The sequence below is a fragment of the Marmota monax genome, unplaced genomic scaffold (assembly GCF_021218885.2).
Source record: "Marmota monax isolate L192 unplaced genomic scaffold, Marmota_monax_Labrador192_F-V1.1 WCK01_AAM20220418_F8-fsc00048, whole genome shotgun sequence".
In the NCBI taxonomy this organism is placed as follows: domain Eukaryota; kingdom Metazoa; phylum Chordata; class Mammalia; order Rodentia; family Sciuridae; genus Marmota; species Marmota monax.
The window spans coordinates 2,995,325-3,015,404 of NW_026694895.1; positions in this window are offsets into that span (position 1 = coordinate 2,995,325).

A 20,080-nucleotide genomic window follows, 5' to 3' on the forward strand; every position below is an offset into this window, starting at 1 on the left:
AGTTGATTTATAGTGGCTGCTGGGAATCCCCTTACACAGTAAAAAGACCATACATATAGGCTGAGGGATTATGTTACCAGTTCAGTGGACTCTCCCCATCCAATGACTTCAGCACAAATCTTTTTACAGGCAGCTGCCTCCTCTCCAGATTCTTATTCTCCTGAGAATTTTGGATCCCTTTTTGACAGGAACAATGTGGGATAATAATTGTATGTTGTAAAGAAATGGAAGCATGAGATATATCTGTGTTTCAAAAAGAAATATCAGGGACCTGAAACACAGGCCATGGGTGTGCTTGGCTCATCCATATCTGGACACAGTGACCCTGAGATAGATTTTGGCCAAGCCAGTCTACCCAATTCTCAAGCCAGAGCCAACCCTCTGGATTTTTAAAAGGATGAGATGGGGATTGGATGATATCCATCAAGACCTCTTTTTTCTTTTTGTGTCCAGATGGAATTCTTCCAAAATTCCAATTCTTTCAAAATACCATGAGGCTTATCTCTCTCCTGTCTGCTCAAAAAAACCCAGTTAAATTTGAACCCCCAATTAAAGAGAAAATCTCTTTTGCATTGAGGCCTGGCCTCAGCACCCATTAGGAGGTGAAAAAAAATGGTCACCTGCAGGAACACTAAATTACTATTCAGCAATTAGACCTTTCTGTAAATGGGAGTGTAAATGGGGTGAGGTTCTTTATGTACAATTATTCTTTTATTTGAGACATCGTCCTGAACAAGCAAAGAATTGCAAGCTTGACATTCAGACCCTAGCAGCAGTGTGCTGCTTTGCCAGACACCAAGTATCCAGAACAGAAAAACTTACTGGCAGAGGAAAAGGGATTTTTATCACTTAAATAGGAAGTTTCCTCAGCCTCATCCAAAGGAAAAATAAATTCTAAAACTGTATCTTTTATATCTCAATTTAAAAGGATTGAAGCCCAGTTCTTCTTATCCAGAGACAAACTTTATCTCTGGTCCCAGAGTTGCTAGGAAATCTGCTACTTAAGGCATATCTTCCCTCCAGGAATAGTGTGTTGGGGGGAGGATTTGGATCTGAGATGGTACCCTGTCCCTTTTTCATTAACCAAATTAAAGGACATAGAGAAAGGCCTAGGGAACTACACTGAAAATCCAGAGCAATATCTTCAAACCTTACAGCAATTATCAAATCTTTATGACTTAGCTTGGAAGGATGTTATGTTGCTTTTGAGTCAAAATTTTACTTCTTTGGGAAAACAAAAGACTATTGAAATAGGAGACAATTAATATACAGCAGCTGGAGGGAAAGTAACCATGGCAGGCAAGAGTTGGAACATCCCCATGGAGAGTCGGGCAGTTCCCCTCACTGATCCAAACTGGAATGCTGACAGAGATAGAGATGAGAGGGACAGACAACACTTTATATATTATGTGTTAGAAAGGTTGAGGAGGGCCCAGGTTAAGCCTTTCAATTATGCCCCGCTGGCCACTGTGATTCAAGGGGGGAAAGGAGCCACCAATAACAGAGCTACCAGTATAGAAAGCTCCAGTTGGACATTATCAATTGCCAAGGTCACAGATGGAGAAAATCATTTTTAAAGGTAAATTCTTGGCCCAATCCACCCACTCTAGACATATGGAAGAAACTCCAAAAACTGGCTGTGGAACAGGGAAAGACTGGACCAATTGGTCCAGGCTGCTACAAAAGTCTTCTTTAATTGGGACCTAGAAAAGGATAAAAAAAAGGGACTAACAACATGGAGGATTGATGGCATCATTGCCAGCAGGTTCCCAGGGGTACTCCTCTACTTCCTGTTTCTCTTTTGGGAAAGAAGGTCCTTTCCAAATGGATTGTCCCCAGAGGTGTCAGCCACCTGTTAGACCACCTTCTAGACTTTGTCCTGTGTCAGGGGAACCATAGTAAGGATAGATGTCCTCAGAAACTGAGGGGATTGAGGCTGTTGCCTACCAATTCCAAATGATGGTTCCCAGGACTTTCTCTATGGCTTCCATGACTGTAGTACAACTTAAGAAGACCTTGGTAATCTTGCCCACAGACAGATATCAGATAAAATCCTCTGAACACTGGAGCTCAATTCTCAGTCCTGTCTTTTTCTTCTAAACCTCCATCTCAAGATTAAATAAGTGTTCAAGGAATATCAGGCTGGCCCCTTTAGTGAAATTTTCTAGACCTTTTTATTGATCCCGGAGTGATTTCAGTTCTTTCTTATTATGCCCTAGACACCAACCCCTATCTTAGGGAGATACCTATTATGTTAATCAAGGGTCGAGTTGTCGCCTAGCAAATATAGCTGCTTACATTTAATAGAGACATAGGTGGACCCACAGTTTGGTCAGATAACAATACAGTGGGAAAGGCATGAACTTCAATCCCTGTTGAAATTCATCTTAAGGATCCTTCCAACTTTCCTCACCCAAAACAGTATTCCTTAAAACCTGAAGCTTGGAAGGAACTGATACCTATTTTATTGAGTTTGAAACCAGAGGTAGTTTGGGTAGGGTCCTCTAGCCCTTATAATATTCTTATGTTGGAGGTCCTAAAGGTTCTAAATAAATGGAGAATAATTGAGGATCTTTGTATAATCAGTGTGGCAGTAGTCCCTTAGCACCCTATGATTCCAAATCCATGTACTCTCCTTTCCCAGATTGCAAAGGAAACTACTTATATACTGACTTACACTTAAAGGATGCCTTTTTCTGAATTCCTTTGTATCCAAAAAGCCAACTTCTATTTGCCTTTGAGGATCTTATTTGTAAGGAAGGACAAATTACCCTAGACGTATTTTTCCCAGGGATTTAGAGACCATCTCCATCTGTTTGGATAAGCACTTGCTTAAGAACTAATGGATTATTCATGCCCGGAAATAGTGTCTCTTCAATCTGTAGATGACCACCTTTTGTGTAGAGCTTTTGAAAAATAATTTACGAGAGCACTGGCTCCTCATAATTTCTTAGCCACTAGGGGGTACGAAATCTCCTGAGAAAGGGCTCAGTTGTGCCTATCCCAAGTTACTTACTTAGGGATGATACTGGAAGATGAAACTCAAAAGCTTGGCCCAGATAGAACTCAACCCAAACTCTCATATCCGCTTCCTCAGAGAGTAAAACAACTCAGGGTCTTTCTGGGAACAAGTGACTATTATAGAATTTGGATCCCTGGATATGCTAAGAAAGTAAAACCCTTCTATGAATGCCTTAAGGAAATTCAGAGACATTCATAAGCAATTATTAATTGGATTCCAAGGCGAGGAAAGCCTTCAATACATTAAAAAGAGCTCTTACCCAGACCCCTGCTATGGGCTTGTCAACTACGTCAAGTTTTCAATTATATGCTACAGAAAGGAATACAGTAGCACTGGGAATGATTACTCCATCATTAGAGGCCACTCTCCAGCCAGTGGGATACCTAAGTAAAGAATTATAGAAAGTGGCCAAGAAGTTTTAGAGTTATAGCTGCAGTGGGACTATTGGTCCCTGAGGCAAATAAAGTTACTCTGGGAAGGTCCCTAACTCTATTTACCTTCTATGTCATAGGAGGGATTCTAAATTCTAAAGGCAGGCTTTGGTTAACAGACAGCTATATACTCAAATATCAGGCCCTTTTTGCTGGAAAGACCTGAGATACAGGAAAAGCCTCTCTATTCCTGTGAAGAAGTGTTAATGGAAACTTTTGCTGGCAGGCCAGATTTATCTGATCATCATGTAGAGAATCCTGATCTCATGCTATACACTGATGGGAATTCTTTGGACCCACACATGCAGTAGTGGGTTCTTGAATCGGGGCCTCTTCCTACTAATACCAATGCTCAGGTGGAAGAATTAGTTGTCCTCACCTGGGTACTAGAGCTTCTTAAAGATAAGAGAGTCAATATATATGAATGTCATTCTTATACTTCATGCTCATGCAGTTATCTGAAAGCATGAGAATTGTTTTCTACTATAGACAATCTTGTTAAACTTTCCAAGGTGATTCTTTGCCTCCTAGAGGTGATCTCCCTGCCCTCTCAGATAGCAGTTATCCATGTGCCTGGACATTAGAAGGGAGAGGACACAATAACTAAAGGAAATGGGGCTGCAGGAGTAGCAGACAAGGCAGCTTCTTTACAGGGTTCCATAGTTGCTCCACTTCTATGGGAAAAATTCTTTTCTGTCCTCTGAAGATCCCCCAGTACTTGATGGAAGACCTTGCTCAATAGTCTGCAACTCAAGGATATCAAATAGATCATAGAGGACGATGGGTTTCTCCTAAAGATATTCCATTACTTTTCCAAACATCTCAATGGAAGTTTTAAAAGTCTTTCCATCATCTCTACCATTTGTGAAGAGATAATACTCTCACCCTAATACAGAAAATGTTGTCAAGAAAAGGGCTTTAAGGGGGCTGGGGATGTGGCTCAAGTGGTAATGTGCTCGCCTGGCATGCTCAGGGCACTGGGTTCGATCCTCAGCACCACATAAAATAAAAATGTTGTGTCCACCAAAAACTGAAAAATAAATATTAAAAAATTCTCTCTCTCTCTCTTCCCTCCCTCCCTCCCCCCTCCCCCTCTCTCTTAAAAAAAAAAGAAAGAAAAGGGCTTTAAGGGCCCAGTTGGACAGATTATTCAACACTGTAATATCTGCCTCATGTTTTGTTTTTTTTTTTTTAATCTTTCCTTGAGCCTCTGGCAGCACTGATGCTTCTTCTTCTTTTTGATCTTTATGTTATCAGTTTGCTTATTTGCTTTGTTTCCTCTCATATAGAGACAATACAACTTCAGGTATGTTACAAATGAATACCCCAATGGACATCCCTCCAGACTTCTATCATATACCCATCCACAGACCCACTGAGATATATCATCAGTGTATATCATCTGGACTAGCTTGCTGCTTCCTGCTTGCCCTAGACCTTCCTCAGAAGGATATCACAGTTACTCTGATGGTGGTCTTTATCAGCTTAAAGTAGCTAGAGTTGTCATCACCCAAACTCCCAGTGGTAGTGAGGTTATCCTGTGAATGGTGGGGATTGAGAGATATGTACAAGGGCTTAGACAGTCAGGGCAAGATGGCAAGTAAGGAAGTCAGAGACAGGGTCAGAACAGAGGAACATGAAGAGGGTCATATAATGAGGTCAACTGTCTGCTTGATCAAAGTGCTTATGAACACAAGTGGGGAACCTAATCAGACAAACACTTCTGTACTTGGCTCCTAAGTATGGACTCCTACAGAAAAACTTAAACTGATACATAAACAGAGGGGTCACCAATCAATAATAGTGAGGAGAGAGTGAATAGGGAAGGAGATAAGAAAAGGAGGAATATTCAGAGACCATAAAAAGAACATGCAAAACTCCCCCACTGTATTCCCGGCTCCATAGCCCCTTCCCTTTGGAAAAGTCTGTCTCTATTGCTTTTGTAATAAATCTTCTGCTTGCTTGCTATCTCTCTGTGTCCTGTTCTTTAATTATGTTCTGAAGGAGACAATGAACCCAGCACCCATAGACAGTAACACATCAGGTGGTGGGGGCACATTGATATTGATAACATTAATATCGTTTCCATTACTTGAAAGCAGATTTGATACTGGTTATTCCTACCATGATGAAAGGGCTAAGTATTTGTCATGTTTAGACACTAGTGAACTTACTGGTGTTTCCCATACACAACTGAGGGTCAGAATCAGTTCACCTTCTGTGATACTCACATACTCTTGTCAGAGATATGCAATCTGACAAGATGTGGGAGCAATAGATACTGAGAACCCACATTGATATGGGCTATGTTATTTATTTACACAACAGTTATGTTATTTCTCTTTGTTGTTAATATGTGGATGACTATCAAAGAACAGGATATCAGACCCCCCTCTACCTATGTTGTGCCCACTTGTGGACATATCATTGGCTAGGGGCTTCTGTCCTTCCTATTCTTAAAGTTGGATTATACACCAAAGCTTGAGTAGTACTGGATCATGGTGGGGTGAAATTTCTATCATCTGGACTGGGAGTGCAGCTCGATGGCAGAGCACCCACCCAACATGAAAAGTCCCAAGATCCATCCTCTTCACCATGGTGGGGGTGGGAAGCAAATAATAACAACAAAAAAGAAAAAGAAAGTAACAGCAGAATCAGCAATAAAAACACAAAATAGGATGGAAATAGAATAAGAAGATATAAAATATGATGAAAGAAAAAGAAAGTAGGAGAAAAGTAAAAGAGAATTAAGGGAAAAAAAGTAGAGCAAAAGCTAGAGGATATTCGCTCCACTCCCAATTTTGCCCATCATGGTGTTCATCAGGTGACTAGCAGGAGTGATTTGTGGGTGCAATTAGATGGGATTCCTCTCAGCTGTTTTGCACATTGGAATGTGCTAGTGTGGAATAGTGAGCTCATTAGGTCATGATTCTCTTTGTATTATTTGGAGTTGTGTTTTCTAAGGGCAGTACCAACCCTGGGGCTGAGGTGTAATACTGAGATAGCGTGAAATGCTGAGTTCTTTAAACAAAGATTCTCTTGCAGCTTTTTGGGCCTGGAGCCCAAAGGCTGGTACTTCAGTTTGTAAATGAGCCAGCAGAGAATGCAGAGAGTCTTTACAGAGATCCCTGGGCTGCACTCCAAAGACTGGGCAAGGAGTGAGTCCCTGAGTGCCCCACAGGTGGGGAAGACCACAGGGACACTGCAAAGGGTGGTTTCTGGGCAATTTTACCACCCATGATTCAACCTCTGCTCCTGTGAGACATGGATGGAACTTTTCACTCCCCTGGGTTCTGATAGCAAGTCTCTCAACTAATCAATTTTAAAGGAAAGTGCCTTGCCCTTCTCTCTTTGTTACAGCCTGTACTTCCTACCATACTGAATGCTCAGTGGATTTATCACTCCCCTAGACCAACTGTTTTACAAGGAGTAACAATGCAGAGAAGAGGCTGCTGGGTCCAGGAGACAGAAAAATGCAGGGGCTTCCAAAACCACAGCACTGAACTCAGACTATAAGACCCTTCTCAAGATGGCTCTGGTACTGCACTGTGTCACTACACTGAAGAATGCACTGGGGAATGCCAAGGTCTTTTTCTCTAGTACCCACTCAGCTACACACATCCCAGGTTTCTAGTGCTGGATTCTGCACTTGCTGATATCATTGTGTACTTTTTCACCTATACCCCTGTGGAGGTGTATGACCCCTTAACCTACCAAGACACTGAGTGTTTGGTGCTAGGACATTCAACTTTTGGTTTTCATTATCATTCTAATAATAAGAGTCTTTGAATTTCACCAGAACAACAATGCCATACTGATGCACTCCCACACTCTCCTAGGATCACCCACTGTGACATGCAGCTGCCTTGAAAGGATCAAGCTAATGAAGTGGTGGTAAATTAACTCTCATGTAAAATAAAATTTAAAAAGAATTGCTTTTAAAGTTACTTTTCAAAACTCTTTAAAAGAAAATAAACCTATATAATGACTATGATATAATCTAATAAAAATGATTAGAAATGGAAAGAATCAAAAACATGTGACCTATCATGAGGAAAAAAAAAGCAAACAGTGGAAGGATATTTTGAAATGGTAGTGACTAGAGTATTTAAAGAATAGCACTTTGCAACAACTGCAACAATTTTTCAACAATTTAAAGAAAAACGTGAATATTATAAGGAAACAAGTAGAAATTGTGAAAAGAAAGAAATGCACATTTTCAAGCTAATGAATTAATATTGAAAGAAAAAAAATTCACTGGACATCATTGAGAGCAAATCAGACATTGCATAAATAGAGGTATATAAACTTACAAATAACAAAAGATGACCAATTTTGAAAATCTGTGAAAACTGACAGAGTTTTTAAAAGTCTCAAAAATAGAGTCCTATAAAAGGAGAAGGGCACACAATATTTGACAAAATCTTGACTAAAATGTTTCCAATTTCATGGAAAACAAACTGAAAGTCTCAAGAGACTTAAATTTCATAAAGCATACAAGGAAAATTTAAAGGTACCAAGAGTCATTATATTCAACTTGTTGAAAATCATAAAGTCATAAAAGCAGAAAGAGAAAAAAAAATCACATTATATTTAGTAAGGAAATATAAAAATAGCCAAGAACCATCCCCACACCCTGGGAAAAAAAATTGTAACCTAGAATGAAACATCATCTTTGCAGTACTGAAATAAAACAAAACAAAACAAACAAAAAGGTCAAATTCTTATCTGGTGAAAACATTTCCCCAGAATGAATTAGAAAAAGGAGTGGATTCTGGGAAAATGGCAGAGCAGGAAGCACTGGGAACCTATTTTCCCATCTAGAGGATTGCATTAGCAAAATATGTCTGACATACAAATATTTTGGAATGCTCGAGTATAGTAAAGGCTTCAATGTCTAGGAAAATAATTGGGTGATAAATTGTAGTTAATTAAGGTTGATTTCAGCTGCTAGCTCTTCTTGCTTGCATAATTTCTTAGGATAAACAAGTTATAATTTTTATCTTTGCTCCTGTGTAGGCAAGATGATTTTTACCTCTTGTGTATTTCAGGACTTTTTCTTTGATTTTTTTTTCTGTATTTGTGACTTAATATACTTTGTTGTAGTTATTTTTGCATTAGTCCTATTTGGTTTCCTCTGAGCTTCCCAAACATGGGGTTTGGTATTTGACAATTTGAGGAAGTGTTTTCATTATTGGTTCACATATTTCTTCTGTCCCTCTCTTTGTTTCTAGTCTTCTACATACATGTTATAGTTCTCCTGCTTTCTTGGACATTGCATTTCTTTTTTCCAATGTTTGTTCTCTTTGTGTTTTAGTTTTATACATTTATGTGATATTTCATCATGTTCAGAGATTCTTTTCTCAGCTTTGTCCAGTCTAGTATATCCATCAGAGATGTTGTTTTGCTTTGTTTTCAGGTCTTTCTTAATACTGAAATCTCTGTTTATATTGCCTACATGTCCTCACAACCTATTTTATCTATTAGAGCCCTTTAGCATATCAGTCACAGTTTTTAAAATTCTCAGTCTGATCATTCTAATGTCCCTATCATGTGTGAGGTTAATGCTTTTTCTATCTCTTCACATTATATTTCTTGCCTTATAGTATGTCTTCTAATTTTTTTCTTGATAGTCATTCAAGATGGACTGGATTAAAGGAACAGGTGCAACCTTTAATAATGTAATGGTAAGATGTTGAGGAGGAAGATCATTTATGATTAAGATCATCTATGATTAAGGCTGTCCATGTCTCCAGGCTGTTGGCTTCACAGGTGTTTCTCGGTTGTTTTCTCCCTTCATAGCTGGGACAGGATAGCTGAAGTAAACTGGGGTTGAGTGTTTCCCTTCAGTCACTGGGAAGCCAACAGATGGATAGAATTGAATAATTCCTCTCTCCCAGGTCAGCTAGGTGCTGGTAACACCCCAGTGGGTTAGACTCCGGTATACAGGTCTGGTTAATTGGTCCAATGGCAGGCGTTAGTGAGAAGAACAGCATGTTCTGCCATTTCCCTGCTAAAAAGAGGTTGCATGGAATTTTTATTCTATATTTACTGTGAGAACCTGATTGAGCACCTGGAAGTAAAATCCACAAAATTTTGTGGTCCCTCATGACTGGGTCGCGTTGGATTTTTTAACTCTCAGGTGAGCCTACACTGTGCCCCCAGAAGTTTTGGCCATCATGGTACTGATTCCATGGCAGATTTTGCTGCTGAGTCTGCTCTGGTAACCTGTGACTCTGTTCATCCATCTGTCTCCCCAGTCCCAGGAGTCAGGAGTGATCTTTTTTCTATGTCTCTATGGGTCCAAGAAGAGCTACTGACTTTTTTAGTCTGTCTTTTTCCTTCTTGTTTTGATGGAGTGGTGACTTCCAAGCACCTTACATGAGGAACCCTACATAGATAAAATATTGTCTTCTGTTAATTTTTATAAAAGATAAACATTTGTTTAAAACAAAAAATGATAACAATGTGGTAGTTTGTAAGCTGTGTGAGAGTAAAATTAAAGGCAATAATAGTACAATAGTAGGAAAAGGGATATGGACTCACCGAAAGTTTCTAGGTACATGAAGTGACATTTTAATAGTAAAACAAAAAATATACATTATATGCTATTATAAACTATAATAATTAACACAGCTTGATATAGGTATTAAGTAGAGATGAATAGACCAATGGAAGAGAACAGAGATGAGAAACAGATTCGAATATATATATAATACTTATTTGTGACAAAGTTGGAATTGTATTACAGTGAAGAATGGATATTTCTTCTATATAAATGCCTCAGGGTCCACTGAACATATGCATGGATAAAGGTGACTCTTCATTACCTGCTTTACATAAACAAAGATATCAATACCTGGTGGATTAGAAATCTAAATTTCTAAGATATACCAGGAAAAAGCTCTCATAAAAATTATATTTATATATATTTTTCTTCATAAATAAGAGGACTCAACTAGGCTACAAAAACAACTAACCACAAATGAAATAACAGATAAATTGAACTATTTTCAGGGATTTCTCATTATCTAAAGATATCACTAAGAGAAATTTAGTAATATAGTTTGTGTGATCAAGATCATGTATCTAGATTATATAAAATAGTATGAAATTCAATAATATAGAAAACCTTAAAAAGTGATAAAACTACTATAGGCACTCCACAGTAAATGGAATGTTAAAACTCTAATAAATTTTCCCTTTATACATCAGAATGTGTAAAATTAAGATTCATTATAGCAAGTTCTGTCAAGGTTAGAGATGAACTCCCTTGCAGTGCCAGTGCCAGTGTGGTTGTGAACATTTGCATTCTTTGACAGTATTTTCTATCACTAAGCAAATTAATATCCTCTGACTCAGAAAATATATTCTTAGTTATACACTTAATATAAGTGCCTTACATTTCTGTGTATACCTAATAAAAGCTCATTCATGAATATTTACACCCCAAGACACTTAAAAGCTTTATTTTCAGGGAAGCATCATTCATAATAGGCCCAAACTGAAAACAATTCAAATATGTACCAACAGCAGAGAATGTATCATGGTTTATTCATACATTGAAGATTATGTATTAATTTAAACTGCTGTCATACTCTTTACATAGATAAATTTCAAATTATAATGTTGAATATATGATATTCAGGCAAAAAGAATATATTCATTCAAATTATTATGTATTTATAAAGTTCAAAAACTAATAGAAGTTATCTATAAAGATGGTGATTGGCTAGGAATAGAAATTATGGTCAGCTCTGAGATGCTGGTTTTGTTTTGTTTTTGTTTTTAACATTGATCCAGTATTTTCAGTTCACTAAATGTAGGCACTTTGGGGCATGGGCTCAGGAACTTCACCATTAAGGGACTGACAAAAGCCTAATTGGAAAGAGGGTAATTGCTGTAATATATTTACAGAAAGGCCTCAGCCTAAACTGCACACATAGGTCATTTAGAAGCTAGAATGACCCTTTCACATTTATCAAATTGAGGTCAGAGTACCAGGCCTCTGTATCCCTGAAAGGACAAGTGACTGCCTGCTGAAGGTCCAAAGAGGCATAACCTTGAGAGGGGTGTCTTTTCAGTCCAGGTCATTTGGTATCAGATTTCATCCAACCACACTCCCTTTAACTTAGGGGAATTTCAGTCATGATGATGGGCTGAGTTGTGTTCCTCAAAATCTTGTGTTGAAATCTTAATCCCCAGTGACTGTGCTTTGAGATGGGCCCTATGAAGCAGAGGGTAATTTAAAATGAGGCTGAGAGGGTGGGCCCAAATCCAATGTGTTGTTATAAACAGAGGAAGTTTAAATTTAGAAAGAGACACCACAGCCTACACAAACACAAGAAAGACCTTGTGAGGACACAGCAACAAGGAAGACATCTGGAGACGAAGGAGAGAGGCCTCAGACACAGCCAGACCTGCTGACACCTTAATTTTGGGCTCCTGTCTTCTAGAAGTATTAGAAAACAAATTTCTATTGTTCAGGCCACATAGTTTGTGGTATCTTATTATGAGAGCTCTAGGTAACTGTACAAGCATGAGAAGGAAATATGGCTAGAAGAAAGTTTTCAGGGCTGGGGATGTGGCTCAAGTGGTAATGCGCTCGCCTGGCATGCCCGGGGTGCTGGGTTCGATCCCCAGCACCACATAAAAATAAAATAAAGATGTTGTGTCCACCGAAAACTAAAAAAATAAATATTAAAAAAATTCTCTCTCTCTCTTTGAAAAAAGAAAGAAAGAAAGAAAGAAAGTTTTCACAACTGTAAACAACTTTAAATAGCTTCTCAGAGTCTCTAGCTGGTCTTTTCCCTTGGGCAAATTTAAAAGACTTAATGAGATTAACTACAGGCCCTGGTTGCAGCGAATCTGCAGGCCTCCATTGGTTTCACTGTCTTCCCTCTCTATAACTGTTTTAGATTCTCCTCATCCTTAGCTAGCATTTTTTTTTTTTTCTGGTCTACAAGGCTTATATGGTCAGGGATCTGAGCCTTTCATCACCATGGCTTCTGAGGATGCTGTTGCAGGTTTGTCTATTTACAATCAAAATGATGCAGGAAGTATCAAGAGGCAGCATGTGGAGCTGCATGGTTATTAAGCATAGGCTTTCTCTTCCTATTGTGGCAGTGACCCTTTTTCCACCTGATAATTGGGACCATTCAGCTTACCAATACATTGACTTATTTCTTTAACTGTGTTTTGGGGCAAAGACAGAACTGCAATCACAGCTTAAACTTAACAAGAATTTAGTAATGTCCCAGTATCCTCTGGTGGAAATGTTCTCCCCCTGAAAACAAGGATTTGGAGATCCAAATAGCAAAGGATTGTGGACACAACAAAAAGTACAATTTGTTCAAGGTTCTCACTGTAAATGATAAGTGGGTTTACTCCTATTTCCATATTTTTGTTTCCATGTCCAAGATACTCAATCTATTGGGACACTCACTGTACCATAAAATATTTATTGATTTAGTATATATCCTTGTTCTAGATTGTTGCACCCCCCTCCTAGTAATATACAAATCCAAACAACTTTCTTCACTACACCATCAAAAAGGTTTTCCAAAACTCTTAGTGATAGCTCTGAGTGATTCATCGTGTGATGAAGCAGTATACATCAGTGCCATGTATCCATCACCACACCCCCTTTACTGTAGAGTGCATTCTTTTTCAGAGGTAATATTATGCCCAACCCCAGACAGTGATGCTTGCAGAAGTCCAGTAGTTGGGGAAGTTAAACTGATATCGTTCTTTATGGTGGATGATTTTTTATTTTATCTTTTTAATATAAAGATCTTGACATTTTTTCCCAACCCTCATGAGTTGATCAATATGACCCCTTACTGAGATTTTCTCATTCTTGACTTCTAATGTTCCACCGGTAGGGTCCTGGAAAATCTATTATTATGTATTTATAAAGTTCACAAAGTTTAGTTCATGCATGTTACAAACTTAAATCACTTTTTCCCATACACTGAAGCTCTTACTGATGGATTTTTCTCACCACTGTATTTCCAGTGTACCCCGAATGTGTCTGAGCTACAGCAGCAGTCCTGGACCACAGAATGAGCCAACTCATCTATGAATCAAATTAGGACTTTTCTCCTCCTTATGCTGGCAATAAGGCACATTCCCAATCCATACGACAATATGTAAGAGCTAAGATGAATGAATACAACTGTAGTGGCTAAAATGGGACTTGGAATTCCAAATGATCTTATATATTATTTGTGCCTTTGGCTTGGCTTTGTGCCTAATTAACAATATATCACTTTTGCACTTTATTTGGTAGAGCCTAGCAAGCTTCATGATTTGGGTGGATCAGGAAGATGCCAGTTCATGATGGACAGTTATACTTTCATAATCATTTGATGTCCCAGGTTCACATGGTCTGCCTATACAAGGGTCCAGTTCCTGGGTTGGGGGTTTTCTGAATGCTGAATTGTTCTCTGCTGAAAAAAAGTATGGCCCCAAGCGGTTCTTCTTTTGTGGTTGGCCAAGGACTCCAAGTAGTACATTTTCCCATGATAGATACCTCCAGTAAAATAAGGACTGATGGATCCTTAGTCTCAAGTAGTAGAGCTGTTTCATTGTGTTTCATTGCAACTTAGACCTCCTTAATAGTCCTTTCTTTAAGCTCCACTTAAAATTAGTAGCCTTCCATGTCACCAGATCTGTAGACTAGAGAAAGATGCACACACATGTAATATCCTGCTTCTAAAACATGAAGAGTCTACCAGACATTGTGCTCCCTTCTTTGAAGAAATAAGAATGAAAGACAATAATTTAGAAGAACTCTCCTGGAAAGCCTGAGACTACTGAACTCCTAAACATTTCACTCATGTATTATGTTGCGATTTTTCATGGACTTTATTTCCCACCATTTGCAGTGTACATTTCTTACAAAGGTCACTAACCTATCTGCAAGCTCTTACTCCTCTGTTTTAAATAATGTAATGTCAGTGATACAGTGAACCAAAGATTTTTGCAGAAAGTCTCAATAACCCAACCCATCAGGCTTATGTTTGACAAAGAGCAAATAATTTAACATATCCTTAGATCAGGACAGTATATTAATACAAATTATTGTTCTCCAACATGAAAGATAACTGCTTTTTCCCATCATTCTGATGAGGGTACAAAAGAATACAATTGCCTGATCTATGGTCTCATGCCATGTACCCAACTGTGTTCATCTACTCTGATAGGTACAAATACGACTTCTCTGTCATTGAGTTTTGGGTAGTTCATTGTCATTTACTGGCATTCTCTGGCTTTTGTCGGGTACATATGACACACTGGTGAATTAATTGGGGTATTATGGAGTTGACTGTCAAGATTGGCAAATAAATTATTGCTTTGAACTTCATATTGTTAGACAGCTTGACTGCCATATCTAGGAATCTTTCCATGCGAAGGTATAGAAAGACACGCCCATTTGCAGGTAGTTGCTGTTACTAGGGCTGATTCCATGTTTGGCATGGAATTTATGAGTTCAGTAGTTTTGAAGTTAGATGCTGCTAGCCTTGGATAAAAGATATGCCAGCCAGTGTGCCTAAGCAGCCTAGAGCCGCCAGCCAGCTGACTGGAGGGGAAAAAATTACTGTGCTAGTGATAAGTCTCCAACCAGGCCAATTTCCCCAGCCTCTCTCCTCTTGTTTATCTTAAAGAATCCTTCTTAACAACAATTTTTTTTGATGTGTTCCCCTATAAAATAAAGGTTGGCAGGCTTTTTCACTTTGTTAGGATCAGAGCCCCATCAGATCTTTTCCACCCATAAAGTCCCCACTTAAATTAAATTTCTTGGGTCTTTTTTTTTTTAATTTTTTTTATTGGTTGTTCAAAACATTATAAAGCACTTGACATATCATATTTCATACATTAGATTCAAGTTGGTTATGAACTCCCAATTTTACCCCAAATACAGATTGCAGAATCACATCGGTTACACATCCACATTTTTACATAATGCCCTATTAGTATCTGTTGTATTCTGCTACCTTTCCTATCCTCTACCATCCCCCCTCCCTCCCCTCCCATCTTCTCTCTCTACCCCATCCACTGTAATTCATATCTCTCCTTGTTTATTTTCCCATTCCCCTCACAACCTCTTATATGTAATTTTGTATAACAATGAGGGTCTCCCTCCATTACCATGCAATTTCCCTTTTCTCTCCCTTTCCATCCCACCTCATGTATCTGTTTAATGTTAATCTTTTCTTCCTGCTCTTCCTCCCTGCTCTGTTCTTAGTTGCTCTCATTATATCAAAGAAGACATTTGGTATTTGTTTTTTAGGGATTGGCTAGCTTCACTAAGCATAATCTGCTCTAGTGCCATCCATTTCCCTGCAAATTCTATGATTTTGTCATTTTTGAGTGCTGCGTAATACTCCATGGTGTATAAATGCCACATTTTTTTTATCCATTCATCTATTGAAGGGCATCTGGGTTGGTTCCACAGTCTAGCAATTGTGAATTGTGCTGCTATGAACATCGATGTAGCAGTATCCCTGTAGTACGCTCTTTTAAGGTCTTCAGGGAAAAGTCCAAGAAGGGCAATAGCTGGGTCAAATGGTGGTTCCATTCCCAGCTTTCCCAGGAATCTCCATACTGCTTTCCAGATTGGCAGCACCAGTTTGCAGTCCCACCAGCAATGTACAAGAGTACCCTTTTCCCCACATCCTCACCAGCACTTCTTGTTGTTTGACTTCATAATGGTTGCCAATCTTACTGGAGTGAGATGGTATCTTAGGGTGGTTTTGATTTGCATTTCTCTGACTGCTAGAGATGGTGAGCATTTTTTCATGTACTTGTTGATTGATTGTATGTCCTCCTCTGAGAAGTGTCTGTTCAGGTCTTTGGCCCATTTGTTGATTGGGTTATTTATTTTCTTATTGTTTAATTTTTTGAGTTCTTTGTATACTCTGGATATTAGGGCTCTATCTGAAGTGTGAGGAGTAAAAATTTGTTCCCATGATGTAGGCTCCCTATTTACCTCTTTTATTGTTTCTCTTGCTGAGAGAAAACTTTTCAGTTTAAGTAAGTCCCATTTGTTGACTTTTGTTATCAACTTTTGTGCTATGGGTGTCCTATTAAGGAATTTGGAGCCCGACCCTACAATATGTAGATCGGAGCCAACTTTTTCTTCTATCAGACGCAGAGTCTCTGATTTGATATCTAGCTCCTTGATCCACTTTGAGTTAACTTTTGTGCATGGCGAGAGGAGGGGATTCAGTTTCATTTTGTTGCATATGGATTTCCAGTTTTCCCAGCACCATTTGTTGAAGATGCTATCCTCCCTCCATTGCATGCTTTTAGCTCCTTTATCAAATATAAGATAGTTGTAGCTTTGTGGATTGGTCTCTGTGTCCTCTATTCTGTACCATTGGTCCACCCTCCTGTTTTGGTACCAGTACCATGCTGTTTTTGTTACTATTGCTCTGTAATATAGTTTTAAGTCTGGTATCGCTATACCGCCTGATTCGCACTTCCTGCTTAGAATTGCTTTTGCTATTCTGGGTCTTTTATTTTTCCATATGAATTTCATGATTGCTTTATCCATTTCTACAAGAAATGCTGTTGGGATTTTGATTGGCATTGCATTAAACCTATAGAGAACTTTTGGTAATATCGCCATTTTGATGATGTTAGTTCTGCCTATCCATGAACAGGGTATATTTTTCCATCTTCTAAGATCTTCTTCTACTTCTCTTTTTAGGGTTTTGTAGTTTTCATTATATAAATCTTTCACCTCTTTTGTTAGGTTGATTCCCAAGTATTTTTTTTTTTTTTGAGGATATTGTGAATGGAGTGTTTTTCCTCATTTCCGTTTCAGAAGTTTTGTCGCTGATATACAGAAATGCCTTTGATTTATGCGTGTTGATTTTATATCCTGCCACTTTGCTGAATTCATTTATTAGTTCTAGTAGTTTTTTTGTAGACCCTTTTGGGTCTTCCAGGTATAGAATCATGTCATCTGCAAATAGTGATAATTTAAGTTCTTCCTTTCTTATTTTTATGCCTTTAATTTCTTTCGTCTGTCTAATTGCTCTGGCCAGTGTTTCGAGAACTATATTGAATAGAAGTGGTGATAGAGGGCATCCCTGTCTTGTTCCAGATTTTAGGGGGAATCCCTTCAATTTTTCTCCATTGAGAATGATGCTAGCCTGAGGCTTAGCATAGATAGCTTTTACAATGTCGAGGTAAGTTCCTGTTATCCCTAGTTTTTCTAATGTTTTGAACATAAAGCGATGCTGTACTTTGTCAAATGCTTTTTCTGCGTCTATTGAGATGATCATATGGTTCTTATTTTTAAGTCTATTGATGTGGTGAATAACATTTATTGATTTCCGTATATTGAACCATCCTTGCATCCCAGGGATGAATCCTACTTGATCATGGTGCACAATTTTTTTGATGTGCCTTTGTATCCGATTCGCCAGAATTTTATTGAGGATTTTTGCATCTAGGTTCATCAGATATATTGGTCTGTAGTTTTCTTTCTTTGAGGTGTCTTTGTCTGGTTTCGGAATCAGGGTGATGTTGGCCTCATAGAATGAATTTGGCAGAGCTCCTTCTTTTTCTATTTCCTGAAATAACTTGAAAAGTATTGGTATTAATTCTTCCTTAAAGGTTTTGTAAAACTCCGCTGTATACGCATCCGGTCCTGGGCTTTTCTTGGTTGGAAGTCTTTTGATTGCTTCTTTTATTTCATCTATTGTTATTGGTCTGTTTAAGTTGTGAGTATCCTCCTGACTCAGTCTGGGCAAATCATATGACTTAAGGAATTTATTGATGTCTTCACTATCTTCTATTTTATTGGAATATAGGTTTTCAAAATAATTTCTAATTGTCTTCTGTATTTCTGTAGTGTCTGTTGTGATATTGCCTTTTTCATCCCGTATGTTAGTGATTTGAGTTCTCTCTCTTCTTCTCTTCTTTAGCATGGCTAAGGGTCTGTCGATCTTATTTATTTTTTCAAAGAACCAACTTTTAGTTTTGTTAATTTTTTCAATAGTTTCTTTTGTTTCAATTTCGTTGATTTCCGCTCTGATTTTAATTATTTCTTGCCTTCTGCTACATTTGCTGTTGTTTTGCTCTTCCTTTTCTAGGGCTTTGAGATGAAGTGTGAGCTCATTTATTTGTTGGTTTTTCCTTTTTTTGAGGAATGACCTCCAAGCGATGAATTTCCCTCTTAAAACTGCTTTCATTGTGTCCCATAGATTCCGATATGTTGTGTCTGTATTTTCATTTATCTCTAAGAATTTTTTGATTTCTTCCTTTATGTCTTCTGTAACCCATTGATCATTCAGTAACATATTGTTCATTTTCCATGTGATGTAGGATTTTTCCTTCCGTCTTTTATCATTGATTTCCAGTTTCATTCCATTATGATCGGATAAAATGCATGGTATTATCTCCACCCCTGTATATTTACTGAGGGTTGCCCTATGGCATAATATATGGTCTATTTTTGAGGAGGATCCATGTGCTGCTGAGAAAAAAGTATATCCACTTGATGATGGTTGATATATTCTATATATGTCAGTTAAGTCTAGGTTGTTGATTGTGATATTGAGTTCTATAGTTTCTTTATTCAGCTTTTGTTTGGAGGATCTGTCCAATTGTGAGAGAGGTGTGTTGAAGTCACCCATAATTATTGTGTTGTGGTCTATTTGATTCTTGAACTTGAGGAGAATTTGTTTTATGAACGTCGCAGCACCATTATTTGGTGCATAAATATTGATAATTGTTATGTCTTGTTGGTAAATGGTTCCTTTTAACAGTATATAATGTCTTTCCTTATCCCTTTTGATTAATTTAGTCTTGAAGTCAATTTTATTCGATATGAGGATGGCCACCCCTGCTTGCTTACGAGGACCGTGTGCATGGTATATTTTTTCCCAACCTTTCACCTTCAGCCTGTGTATGTCTTTTCCAATCAGATGTGTCTCCTGGAGGCAGCATATTGTTGGATTTGTTTTTTTAATCCATGTTACCAGCCTATGTCGCTTGATTGGAGAGTTTAAGCCATTAATGTTTAGAGTTACTATTGATATATGGTTTGTACTTCCAGCCACGTTTGATTATTTATCTTCTTCTTTTTTTTTTTTTTTAATTTAGTTTGTTTCTCCATGGTTAGCTTTCCCCCCCGCCCTCTGTTTTTATAGAGGCACTTCCCACTGATGGTTTTGGTTATTGTTTTTCATTTCTTCCTCGTGTAGTGTTTTGCTCAAGATGCTTTGCAATGCTGGTTTTCTGGCTGCAAATTCTTTTAGCTTTTGTTTATCATGAAAGATTTTTATTTCGTTATCATACCTGAAGCTTAATTTTGCTGGATACAGAATTCTTGGTTGGCATCCATTGTCTTTCAGTGTTTGAAATACGTTGTTCCAGGATCTTCTCGCTTTCAGCGTCTGTGATGAAAAATCCGTTGTTAACCTTATTGGTTTACCCCTGAATGTAATCTGCCTCCTTTCTCTTGTAGCTTTTAGTATTTTCTCTTTGTTCTGTATATTGGATATCTTCATAACAATGTGTCTTGGCGTTGGTCTACTGTGATTTTGTGTGCTCGGTGTCCTGTATGCATCTACAATTTGTATATCCGTTTCCTTTTTTATTTCTGGAA